The sequence below is a fragment of the Psammomys obesus genome, unplaced genomic scaffold (genome assembly GCF_907164565.1).
Source record: "Psammomys obesus unplaced genomic scaffold, mPsaObe1.curated_primary_1811, whole genome shotgun sequence".
NCBI lineage: Eukaryota > Metazoa > Chordata > Mammalia > Rodentia > Muridae > Psammomys > Psammomys obesus.
This window is the reverse complement of record NW_026586816.1, coordinates 693,416-706,007: the sequence shown is the minus strand read 5'-3', so window position 1 is coordinate 706,007 and position 12,592 is coordinate 693,416. Positions and strand designations below refer to the sequence as shown.

The window sequence follows — 12,592 nt, the reverse complement described above, 5'->3', positions numbered from 1 at the left end:
TTTCATGCCCCTGCCACAGGCCACTTAAACACTCACACTCTACAGGAAAGGCATGCCTGTTTCCCAACCCTGAGTTGTACTGTACACTCAGCTTGAAGGTGCTCATGCACTAGAAGCTCTTCAAATGAATAGTGCTGGAGCAGAGTGGGCTACAGGTCAGTGCCTAGCACCTGTGTGGTCTTGGCCTCCATCCCTGGCACTGAAAAGTTTCCATCAATTCCCTTACATCATGTCCTTTCTCCATGCCCTCACCAGCTGCTTTGAGAACTCCAAGGAATCTCTGGTTTGCTTTGATCTTTACTGACTTAGTTCAAAGTGTAGACTCTGATATCCTGGTACAAAAGTTACTATGTAGATGAATTTCAAAAGAAGGTCTAACGAGAGCTACTATGTAGGTCCTAATTCCTAAGCTGATTTTGAAGGAATCAAAACATTTGCTAGGGTCAGAGAAGGAAGAGAACATTTTTAGAGAATGAATTCTACCCAGCACCAGGTCATTGGCATCCTTAGCAGCCAGGGGGAGGTCAGCCTGCTTGGGGAGTGGGCTCTCTGTGAAAGATGCTGAGGTAAAATTTGTGCAGCTTGGATGGACCATCAAACTCAGGCTGTGAATAGGAGGCCCAAAGTGGGTAAAGAAGGCTATCATCAACATTTTAGGAAAAGTGCTGTGTGGGTGAGTGAGTGATATAAAGCCATTTGCACAGTGGAGAGAAAAGCTGTGTATGCAGTAGCATGCATGGTGAAGTGGAGTTTTGGGCACCCAGTGTGAGGAGCACTTTTAGTGTCATGTGGCTAAGGGTGCAGGGGGGTGTGTTCATGAAGTTGTGTGTGGCAGTTATATGGATCCATGGGAGGGTTTATGTATATAGTATGAGTTTGTTAGAGGCATGTGCATGTACATGCAGCCTCATCATCCAGGAGGATGTTTAATGCTGAATGGACTCTAAAAGTACACAAACTGGTCCTTCTGAATGGATTTCTTTTTTTTTTTTTTCTTTGAGAATTTTTCTTTCTTTTTTTTTTAATTTTATTTTTTTATTATCAGTTACATTTTATTAACTCTGTATCCCAGCCTTGTCCCGATCCCTCATTCCCTCCCAGTCCCTCCCTCCCTCATCTCCACCGTGCCCCTTGCCAAGTCCACTGAATGGATTTCAGTGCTGTATTTGCATCCCCACTCCCAGTGTTCTTGGAGATAGCCTATGGCTATAGAAGATGAGGTACATAGATTGAACAGACTGAGAGAACCTGCGTGGCCCACATACTACAAAGCTAAGTGGCCAGCAGAAGCTCCTGATACACAGAGAGGGGGCTCTCTTAAAGGGAGGACAATTTCCGTGGGTATCTGACACAGATTCCCTTTCCAGTTTCCCTTTACCCAAGAGCCTCCAAATGTAGAAGACCAAGAGAAAAATTTCTCCAACATCTCATCTTTTTGGTTTGTGTCTAAGGCTCACAGAGACTTTTCTCTTAATTCTTTTTTTAAATAATTTTTTTAACATATATAATGTTCTGCCTGCGTGTCTGTATTCCAGAAGAGGGCACCAGATTTCATTATAGATGGTTATGAGCCACCATGTGGTTACGGAAAATTGAACTCAAGATCTCTGGAAGAGCAGCCACTGCTCTTAAACTCTGAGCCATTTCTCCAGCCCCCTTTTCTTTATTTTGGTAGTAATTGGTTTGTTTCTGAGACGGTCTCACTGTGTACCTTTTGCTGTTCTGGAACTCACAGATTTGCCTGCCTCTGCCTCCCTATTGCTGGGAATATAGTGTGCCACTGTGCCTGGCAACTTTATTTTTTTTTTAAAGCTTTTATCCAGTTTTTGGGAGCCTGAGGCAGAAGGATCACTACAATTTGAGGAAAACCTAGGATACATGAGTTCCCAGCCAGCCTAGCCTACAGAGTGGAAAAAGGAAAAGGAAGAGAAGAAAGAGGAGGAGGAATTTTTATAAGACAGAGTTTTCCTTTGTAGCCTTGGCCGCCCTGTCTCTGCCTTAAGTGCTGGGGTCAAAGGTGTGCCACCATACTCAGCAACCTCTTATCCTCTTATATATGTTGTCTCTGCACTTTTTTGTTGGTGGACAATCATAGTTTTAAAAATGTCTTGCTCAGGGCTGGAGAGATGGTTCAGCGCTTAATAGCACTGACTGCTCTTCCGGAGGACCTGGGTTCAATTCCCAGCACCCACATGGCAGCTCACAATTGTCTGTACTCCTGTTCCAGGGGTTCTGACGCCCTCACACAGAAATACATGTAGTTAAACACCAATGCACATAAAATAAAAATAAATAAATTTAAAAATAATCTCTTGCTCTTTTCTATCCCTCTTAAAAACATTGTCCTCTGCTTCTCATCTTTTCACTTTAACTTCTCGTGTCCCTTCTTTTAGCCCTTTTGTTTCATTCATTTACAACTGCAACATTTATCATTAGTATCTAATTTTATAGCACACTTTTTTTTTTTTCTTTGCTTGCTTTGCCCCATTTCTGTTTCATGACTCGTGCATCTGTTGCTTTGGATATCTCCTGTCTTATCTGTGGATCCTCATAGGGAAAGGTTTTATATTTTTATTTTGTGTGTATGGATGTTTTACCTGCATGTGTGTCTGGGCATCATGTGCATACTGGTGCCAGCACAGGCCAGAAGAGGAGTTAACAAACAGGAGCCACCTTGTGGACTAAAATCAAACTCGGGTCCTCTGGAAGAACACCTAGTGCCCTTAACAGGTGAGCTATCTCTCCAGCCCCAGCAGCTTATTCTTAATGGCCCAATCCACAGTATCATACAGATAAGATAGGAGAAACAAACTGCTGTAAGAGCAAAAACAAAACAACAGAAATACAGATGGACTCAATAAATGCCACCTAACTGACCACCACATTACATAGAAGAAGAAAATAAGAGACTAATTTCTGTCATAAAAGTAGACAAAAATATTAAAAAACTTACTTGCAAAGAAACTTAAGAACTTACACTGTCACCAACTTTGTTTCATTTGAGGGATGCAAGGTGGCTCAATGTAACATCAGTAAATATTCAGCATATTCTAGATTTAAGGAGAGAAATAATTGATATAGAAAAGTTCCTTTGAGGGGCTAGAGAGATGGCTCTTCAGTTAAGGGCATTTGTTTTGTATCAGGGTAATTATGAATATGGGCCAACACAAATTTGTAAAATTACTTGAAGTGTGGGTGTGTGCAGTTATTTCTTAGTTCATTGTTAGGGTTTGAGCATGAACTTCATGGATGACAATGTCATGTTTGCAATGTCAAGAGGCAGAACATGCCTGCTAGAGGGTGAGAAGACCCTCATGGCCATGGATCAGCAAAATTAACGTTGTGAAGATGGCTGCAGTAATAATCTACAGAGGGCTGGAGAGATGGCTCAGTGGTTAAATGTACTGACTGCTCTTTCAGAGGACCCAGGTTCAATTCCCAGCACCCACATGGAAGCTCACAACTGTCTGTAACTCCCGAGATCTGACACCCTCACACAGAGACATACATGTAGACAAAACACCAATGCAATAAAATAAAATAAGGTATTTAAAAAATAATCTGCAGATTCACTTTAGTCCCTATCAAAAGTCCAATGATCTTTTTCACAGAAAAAACAACCCTCTTAAGTCATATCGAAGTGCCAAAGACTCCAAATAACTAAAGCAATATTAAACTAAGAAATGCCAAAGCTATCACAATACATTATTTCAAATTATGCTACAGAGTCAGATTAACAAAAAGTGCATGGTAGTGGCACAAAAACATACACACAGACCAATGGAACAGAATATAAGACCAAGAAATAAATTTGCATAGCCACAGCCACCTAATTTTTGACAAATGTGCCAAAACCATATTTTGAAAAGGCGACAACCTCTTCAACAAATGGAAATCTTAGAAATCTGGATAGCCATAAAGAAGGACAAAACTAGATCCATAACTGACCAAACTGCAAAATCAGTTTAAAATTAATCAGAGACCTCAATGTAAGGTCCAAAAAGTTGAAACTGCTGGAGGAAAGCATAGGAAAACATTTCAAGATAAAGGCAATGGCAAGGACTGTAGCGGAAAGCCACCCATAGCAGTCTTTTTAGAAACTATTTTATTTGGCACCTTTAGGCTGCTATCTCCTTTCCACCACCACCACCCCCACAAAACCTTAAGTAGGAAAGAAAGGTTAGTGGGGAGAGAGGGCCCAGACCCCTTTACTTCTTCCGACTATTTAGGGTCAATGGGTTCTTTTAGCACTCTATACCAATCTGTCAACCGCAGATGCAGCTAGCAGCCTCCTCCACCCTTCTGCACCCCAAAGTGTTTCTGTCTGCTCCCAAATGCCACACCATTTCTGGTCTCTGATCTCTCCAAACTGCTACAAGCCACATGCCAACATAGAATGCCTCATGCCTCCTCCATGCACACGAGGAAGGCCATTCCAAGCTGGCAAAGATCACGCCCTGCACATGACAATTAACAGGTGTGGACAAACTATAGCCCAACTAAAATCCCACACGGGGTTAAAACAAAGGTATATTTACATAACATACAAATAAACCAAAACTTCTGTTACAAAGGACTTTCTAAAAAACACTCTTGTTGCCCTAAAAGTTTATATATGGAAAAATTGGACAAATGTAGGGCTTGCTAGAGAGATGGCTCCCATCATTAGGTTAGTTGCATCTTCTTGCAGGAGTCCATCATGATAAGGTCTGTCAACTGTTGACATTCCCTCATAGAAGGGGAGGGGAGGGTCACTGGACCCTCACCTGGAATTCCAGTTACTTCTCCCAGTCATTTGTGTGCACTTCAGCCCCCACTGCAAGTGGCCTTAACCCCTTGGGAGATGCTAGGGTGTATTGGCTTGAGAAAGTTAACTGAGATGGGACTCCATCTATGGTATGGGGAGGTCATCATCCATGCTGAATGAAAACTTTCTAAGCATGGCTGCTTTGGGGTAACTCCTGCCAGTGACCCCTCTCCCATGCCCAATAAACTTGTTGGGACCGTATGAGGAGGATGCAAGGGCTGATTCTGTCTCCCTAGGGAAGGAATTTTCACAGCCTTGGGAAGACACAGTTGATCACTGGCTAGCCAGCCTAGCTGAAAGAGCGAGCTCACGTACAGTCAGTGACTCTGTCTCGAGAGAATAAAGTGGAGAGGGATACATGGGGACACCTGAGGGTTTCCTCAGGCGTCCGCAAATGTGTGCGTGTGCATGTGTGCGCACACGTACACACACATGGGAACTCACACAAGCCACTGCGCACAATTGACAAATAGAAATGCATGAAACTAAAAATCTTCATAGCAAAGCAGTCATTAGGGTGAGGACAGCTCACAGGATAGAAGCTGATTCTTTGCTGACTGTGCATCTGACGGAATCATTTCTATATAAGGAACTCAAAAATAAACACCAAAATAATCTGATCAATAAATAAGGAAATGAATTGGATAGTTTTCAAAAGAAGAATAATGGCCAGTAAACATATGGAAAAAAAGTACAACATCCTTAGCTATTAGGGAAATGAATGTCAATTGAAACCCCATCTCATTGTAGTCTATATTGCCAGCATCAAGAAAACAGGCAGTTTCCCAAAGGCAAAAGGAAAGGAAAGGAGAAAAAAAGCAAGAGAAAGAAAACAAACAAAGCCAAGCATAGTGGTATGTGGAAGTGGAGTTTCAAGACTTCAAAGCCATGCTTGGCTTCATAGTAAGTTCAATGCCAGCTTGTGCCACATTAGATCCTGTCTCAAAAATTAAATAAAGATAAATAAATATTTTTAAAAGAAAGGGAGGAAGAAATAAAAACAACAAATGCTTTTGTTACCTGTTGGTAACTGTTGGTAGTAATTCAATACATTGTTGGTAGGAGTTTAAGTGAGTGCAGATTCCTTGGCAGTCAGCATGGAAGTTCTTCAAGAATCTGTAAACAAAGCTAGATGTGGTGGTACACACCTGTAATTCCAGCACCTGGCAAGCAGAGGCATGAGTATTTCTGTGAGTTTGAGGCCAAGCTGGTCTACATAGCAAGTTCCAGATGAGACCCTGTCTCATAAACATTCTAAGAATTGTTGTATGATCCAGCTATACCTGGGTATATTCCCAAAGGAATCAAAGGAAACCCCAGAAATACTTGTACACCCTTTTCCCCCCCCCAGTTTTCCTGGTAGTCAAAGATGGAACCAGCCTAAATGCTAAAAAAGTGGATGGAGGTATAACTTATCATGTTAAGCAAAATAAGCCAGACCCAGACAAATATCATGTTTTGTCTCGTATGTGGAAGTTTAAAAATATATGTAGGACATGGAAAAAGAAGGAATACTGTGATGGGGAAGAGAACAGACTCTGAAGAAATGGGGAGAGAGCAAAAGAAAGGAAAATGGGAGAAAATATATATTCTCACACAAAATCTGCATATATAAATAAATATAAATATATTTACATATGATATGAAAGAAGGTGAGTTATTTTCAGGAAAGAAGATAAACAGTAGGAAGAAAGAAGGGACATGTGAGAGCGATGAGAGATTGAATAAGAGTGTGGTAAGATGATACATATAAAATCATTAATTTACACACTAAAATAATTAATTTTGAAAGGAATTACTAATTAAAGCCTATAGTATCACATTTAAATTGGAGGCTTAATTTATGAGTGAGTTTATTTAACATATAGTATATATAGTTAGCATCTAATTAGGTTGGTAGGCAGATGATAGCAATCTCAATAAAAAGACTCACTCAGATCTTGGTTTCCGAAGATTTACTTATGTTTATGTACATTGGAGCTTTGCATACATGTATGTGTGAGGGTGCCAAAGCCCCTGGAACTGGGATTACAGCCAGTTATGAGCTGCCATGTGAATGCTGGGAACTGAACCCAGGTCCTCTAGAAGCACAGTCACTGCTCTTAACCACTGAGCCATCTCTCCAGCCCTGTATCTTGGTTTCTAAACCCAGTTCTCCAATGAAGGAAATCAAGGCTTTTTAAAGATATGGTCTGATGCTAGTAGTAAGACAAGGAAAATATGAGGAGCCTAGAACATTGAACAGTACCAAACATTAAGGAAATGCGGTCCTAACTTAAAACAAAGAAACAACAAAAAAAAGGAGCCTCAGTGGAATATTCTGAATGAGTCCCCAGCAGCTAAAGCTGGAACAATTTGCAATAATAAGTATATAAAATGAGTATACAGGAGTCCATGCTGACATAAATAAATGATTAAAAAATAAGTGAATGAGGAATAAAAGATAGGTCTTCCCTATAAAGAATACTAAATAATATATGTAAATAATTCACCCTCAGGAGATGGAATTTAATCCTCTCCTAGACCGTGGGCTGAATTTTAACTTGCTTCCAAAGAATAGAATATGGAAAGGGAAATTGAGACTCTAGAGTAGAGGAGAAACCTGGCAGCCAATACCTGAACCAAGAGCAACCCAGCAGTCAAGATTAACATCACTAATAACGTCAAATAGCCAGATGCAGCATTGCATAGCAGCAGCCCTCACTATTTGGGAGGCAGAGCTGGAGGATTGCTCAGGCTCAGGTGTTGTCTTGGGAACAACAAAGCAAAATGTTATCCCCAATAAATCCTGCAGATGTTAAATACTACCTGATATGATGCCATGACAAAGGCTCTTCATTCCGTGTTCTTCCTCAAAGCCCATAATACTAGTCTAAACATCAGATAACATCAGATAAACTCAAATTGAGGAACATTCCAGGTCTCTCTATTATATAGCCCTGGCTGTCCTGGAACTGGCTTATGTAGATCATTATGGCCTTAAATTCACAAAGCTACACCTGCTTTTGCCTCCTGAGTACTGAGATTAAAGGTGTATGCCCCCATACATGGCCAGTTTTTCTTTGAAAGAATAAAGTTCTAAAGAATACAGTTGATAGTTCCCTTTTGTTTGTTTGATTTTTTTTTTTTTTTTTTTTTTTTTTTTTTGTTGTTTGAGACAGGGTTTCTCTGTGTAGCCTTGCCTGTCTTAGAACTCACTCTGTAGACCAGGCTGGCCTTGAACTCACAGAGATCTGCCTGCCTTTGCCTCCCTAAGTGCTAGAATTAAAGGCATGTGCTACCACCGCCTGGCTTGATAGTTGAATGTGAGCTAGCAGCACTGCAAATCAAAAAACAAAATGCAGTCTCTGTGGCCATTTGTCAAAGCACAACTGTGTGAAGGTTGCTGGCATGTCTTGACTCCATGTATGGAGTGATGGAAATTTCATGAAAAAAAAAAAAAAGTCTGTTTTATAGAAACAGTTTTTCCAAGCCACATGCACTGGAATCATTGCCAGAGCATATATAATCTATCACAGAGTTAGGTAAAACATGGAATCTGACTTTATCAGGCTTCCTGCTAGGTGCTGTGGGAGATGTGGCGCACAGACCATCCATCATTCCTTATGGTAGAACCTTTCCGTTTAGTGTGGAGAAGTAAAGCCTAACTGTGGGGCTTGAGCAGCATAGGACTTAACAGAGCAGGAAAACGCAGAGCAGGACAGTTCACTCAATGGACTGGATGTTGCCCATACTCAGGGTATCTTCTCAAAAGTGGACAGAGCTGGAGCTAGTGAGATGGCTCAGCTGATGAAGTCAACCAAGCCTGAAGACCTGTTGGGATCTACACAGTGGAAGGGGAGAACTGACATTACCCTAAATCTTCCTCTGACCTCTACACATATGTTGTGGTACACGTGCCACACTCATACACACATATACACACACACAAATGAATGAAATAATTTTTCTGTGAGCAAATCTGAACACAACCTGATAGGTGGACAGACTCAAGTCAGTGGAAGGGAAGCTTGGTGCATTAACCCAAAGGGCCCTCTCCTGAATCATCAGTGCAAGATTTTCCTGGAGAGAAGACCACAGGGCCATGATGTCCACGAGGAGGTTAGATGAAGGTTACTGAATCTGGATTCCACTATCTTAAAACATAAACTCATTAAAGGCCATGGGGGAAAAGTTAGCCACTTTTTAGGAAGAACAGCATCAGATTCCCTATTGCTAAGTTACAGGTGGTCATGGGCAGCCTGATACGAGAGCTGGGAACTGAACTTTAGTCCCTTTCGAGACAGGGTTTCTCTGTGTAGCCTTGGCTATCCTGGACTCGCTTTGTAGACCAGGCTGCCCTTGAACTCACAGAGATCTGCCTGCCTGCCTGCCTGAGCGTGCATTCTTAACCACTGAGACAACCCTGTGTGGCCCATGTGTGGCGTATAAGCCAACATTAGTTGGGATCAACTGATCATAGACCATCAGCCCTCAAAACTGTAAGCTCAGTTAAACTCTCTTCTTTATTATAGCCTAGCTATAAGTATCTTTGTAGTAACAAAAACTGAACTGGACTAAGGCAGCATCTTAGCTGATCTGTCACTCTGTTTCATCCCCATCCCTGCCACACCCTCTAGCTACTAGACTACCAGAAAGGAAAAGAAAGGAATAGAATGTGGTGGCAGGTACCTATAATCCTGATATTTGGAAGGTTGGGATAGGAGGATTGCAAGTTCCAGACCAGACTGGTCCACATGGAAAGACTCTGTCTCATAAAAAGTAGGAGGAGGAGGAGGAGAGGAAGAAAGACACCACACAGTGCAAGTCAACTGATACCAGAAATACTGGACAAGAAGGCCTGTTCGGATATAGCTCAGTGGTGAGGGAAGGGAGAGAGGAAGAAAAGAACAAAGGGAGAGAGTGAGGGAAGGAGGAAGGAGGAAAAGGCAGGCAGGAAGCCGTAAGGTCACCTATAGACTGGGAGTGAAGCTCAATATTAAAGTATATACCTTCATGCACACAGCCCTGGATTCAATCTGCAACACCAAAACCAAAGTCACTCATATCAAGCTGTGGCAAAAACAGATTTTAAAAAGGGATGCTTGCTCAAGGACACTGTGAGACCTTTGCAGAGATGCTACCGTTTCCTCTCCTGCTTTAGTCAGGAACAAGAAGATAAAATCAAAAGAATCAAAGAAGACATAGTCCAATGACCAGAAAGAAATTCTGCTAGTGCTTCTCATTTTAGCCTATGTTGATAATATAATGTTAAGACTGGAGATGTTTATCAGTGGTAGAATACACGCTTAGCAAACTGAAGTCTGTACCTTCCTGCTCAGCACCAAAACAAACAAATGAACAAAAAGAAAATAAAATAAAAAGCAATTTTGGCTCAAGGGTTTACTGAGTAACTGCCAAAACAACAGTATAAAATTAAAGGAGAGCTGTGACAGCTGCACAGACTGTTGATTATTTTAAAATTAGTGTGAGTCAGCCAGACTAGGGTCGTGAGCCACCATGTTGCTCAGCATTTGCTGAGCTGCTGAGAGTAGATCAAGTGTCAGCATGCGCTGCTAAATACAGAGACTCTAGGGCAGGAGCCTTGTTTCCCAGATCCTTGGCTTCAAAATGATACATTGTGTCCACAAATGAAAAGGCATCATATTTTGTCCTACGACAATGCAGTTTTTCTTGTTGAAGTGGGAAGTGTAATCTGTCCTCCAAAATGATTTGCAGGGCAAATTTAGAAAGTATAGCTCTATCTGGAAAAGTAACTTTCCTTATACTGGAAATCAGGTGGTCTCAGAACCTGGGCCAAATGCCATTCCTTTAGTGATGGCTAGGGAGGATATGAACTACCATTTATGTTTTTAAAAAGAGATGGGAAGAATTTTTTTTTTTTTTTTTTTTTTTTTTACAAAGATACTACCTTCTGGGAGACAGTTTAGCCGATAAAAACACTTGCTGCACAAGGGTGCACACCACGAAGGGCATGAGTCCCACACCACACATGCACTAACTAAATTGAAAAATAACCTTCAAAAATCGAACAAATGAAATGTTCACAGAAAAAAGACTAACCAGGATGTGATGGTGTTGGGATGTGTGGCCTGGGATCTAACCATGTCTTCTAGTCATTGAGGGGGTGCCCCTGAAGGGACTCTGGGATTCTCCCTCCACCCCTGCATTCCAGCTCTGATGTGGCAATTTGGCACAAGCACAGAAACAACAAAGATAAAATGATCACAGACTGAAACCTCTACAACTGCAAGCCCAAAGAAACCTTTTCCCCCTTCTGTGTAAGCTTCTTATCTCAGCTATTTGCTATAGTTAGGGAAAACAGAGTAACATGCCCTATTCTCTCTGGCTAGGAGTCTCTGCTATGATGACTAATTTAGGCTGCTGACTTGACTGGATCAATTAGTTCATGTCCCTGCAATGGGCTATTTTTCACATTTCCACTTCACAGATAAAGAAACGGCACTGTGATTCTCATCGCCTCACACAAAGTTCATTTTCTAACAGGACATAAAAAACCCAAACACGGTATAAAAAGATGTAGAGAACAGATAATCTTTTAAAATATTTTTAAAACTTATTGTGTGAATGTGTGTTTGCATGATGTTTATAAGTGTGTGTCCAGAAAAGCATGTGCCTCAGGCGTGAGAGAGAGAGAGAGAGAGACAACAGAGGAAAGCTCTGTGGAGTTGATTTTTTTTTACCTCTAACTTTAAAAAAATTATATGTATGGGTGTTTTGCCTGCAGGTATGGCTATGTAACCCATGTACTCCTGAGGCCTGAGGAGTCTAGGAAATTACATTGGATGCTGTGGAACTGGAGTTACAGATGGTTGTGACCTTCCATGAACATGGGTCCTCAGGAAGGGCCGCCAGCGTTCTTCACTGCTGAGCAGTCTCTCCAACACCTCCTATCACTTCTACATGCGTTCTGGTCAGGTCATCAGGCTTGCCAGACAAGTGCCTTTACGAACTGAGCTATCTCCGTGGTCCCAATAAAATACGTTCTTTACCGTGATAACTATGGCACAGCACGCTTTGGGAAGCTCATATTATAATTTAGAGGGAAGCAGGGTCCTGGTCATATGTCCCATAGCTACACCTCTGTCACAGGGTAGAGCTATCATGTCCATCTTTGGCTGAGACATACAGCCAAAGTGTGGCTGATCAGAGTATGGTATGGGATTTTTACAGGTCCCTGGCTGCCTTCCACTCTGTGGAATTCTCCACTTGAAACGACTTTGGTCACTTGTTTTTCATGACACTCTAACTCCCAGAGCCTAGCTTTCATCCTGCGTCCTTCTTTTCTTGACCAGCTAGGCCCTTGGCCCCGCCCCTCCAGGCCCCGCCCCCGGGCCCGCCCCTTCCCTTCCCTGGGGAGTGCCCGCGAGAACGAGGGGGCGGTGCCCAAAGGCCTTGGGAGCCCAGGGGAGCGCGGCCGCCAGACACAAAGGGCGGCCGAGGGACGCACGTCCCAGGGGAGCCTACGGACCGCTCTGCACCAGACTGCCGGCGCCCGCATCCCCGACTCAGCCTTCGTAGGGTAGAGCCACCCACTCCCCAGGTGAGTTAGGCGTGGGAGAGGAGCTGAGGGGAGGGGAGCCGAGTGGGGCCGAGCGGGGCCGAGCGGGACCGAGGGATGCCGAGCAGGGCCGAGGAGGGCCGAGCGGGTCCGCGGGGGTCCGCGTCCTCGTGCTGCGGCGGGTACGTAATGGAGAGAACGCCTGGGATGCGGGCGTGCGCTTGCTCGGCAAGTCACGCCGGAGTCCCACTTCTGTACCCAGC

The 12,592-nt window shown here is 42.8% G+C and overlaps 1 protein-coding gene across 4 annotated transcripts in view; it reads left to right on the top strand.

Annotated features, from left to right (window-relative positions):
- Window positions 1-12,222: 12,222 nt before the first annotated feature.
- Ninl (ninein like) overlaps window positions 12,223-12,592 on the top strand; it is an 84,509-nt gene continuing 84,139 nt past the window's right edge. For all 4 annotated transcript variants that reach the window (XM_055602652.1, XM_055602653.1, XM_055602654.1 and 1 more), the window contains exon 1: window positions 12,223-12,371. The gene's annotated coding sequence lies outside the window, so the exon portion shown is untranslated. The remainder of the gene's footprint in view (window positions 12,372-12,592) is intronic.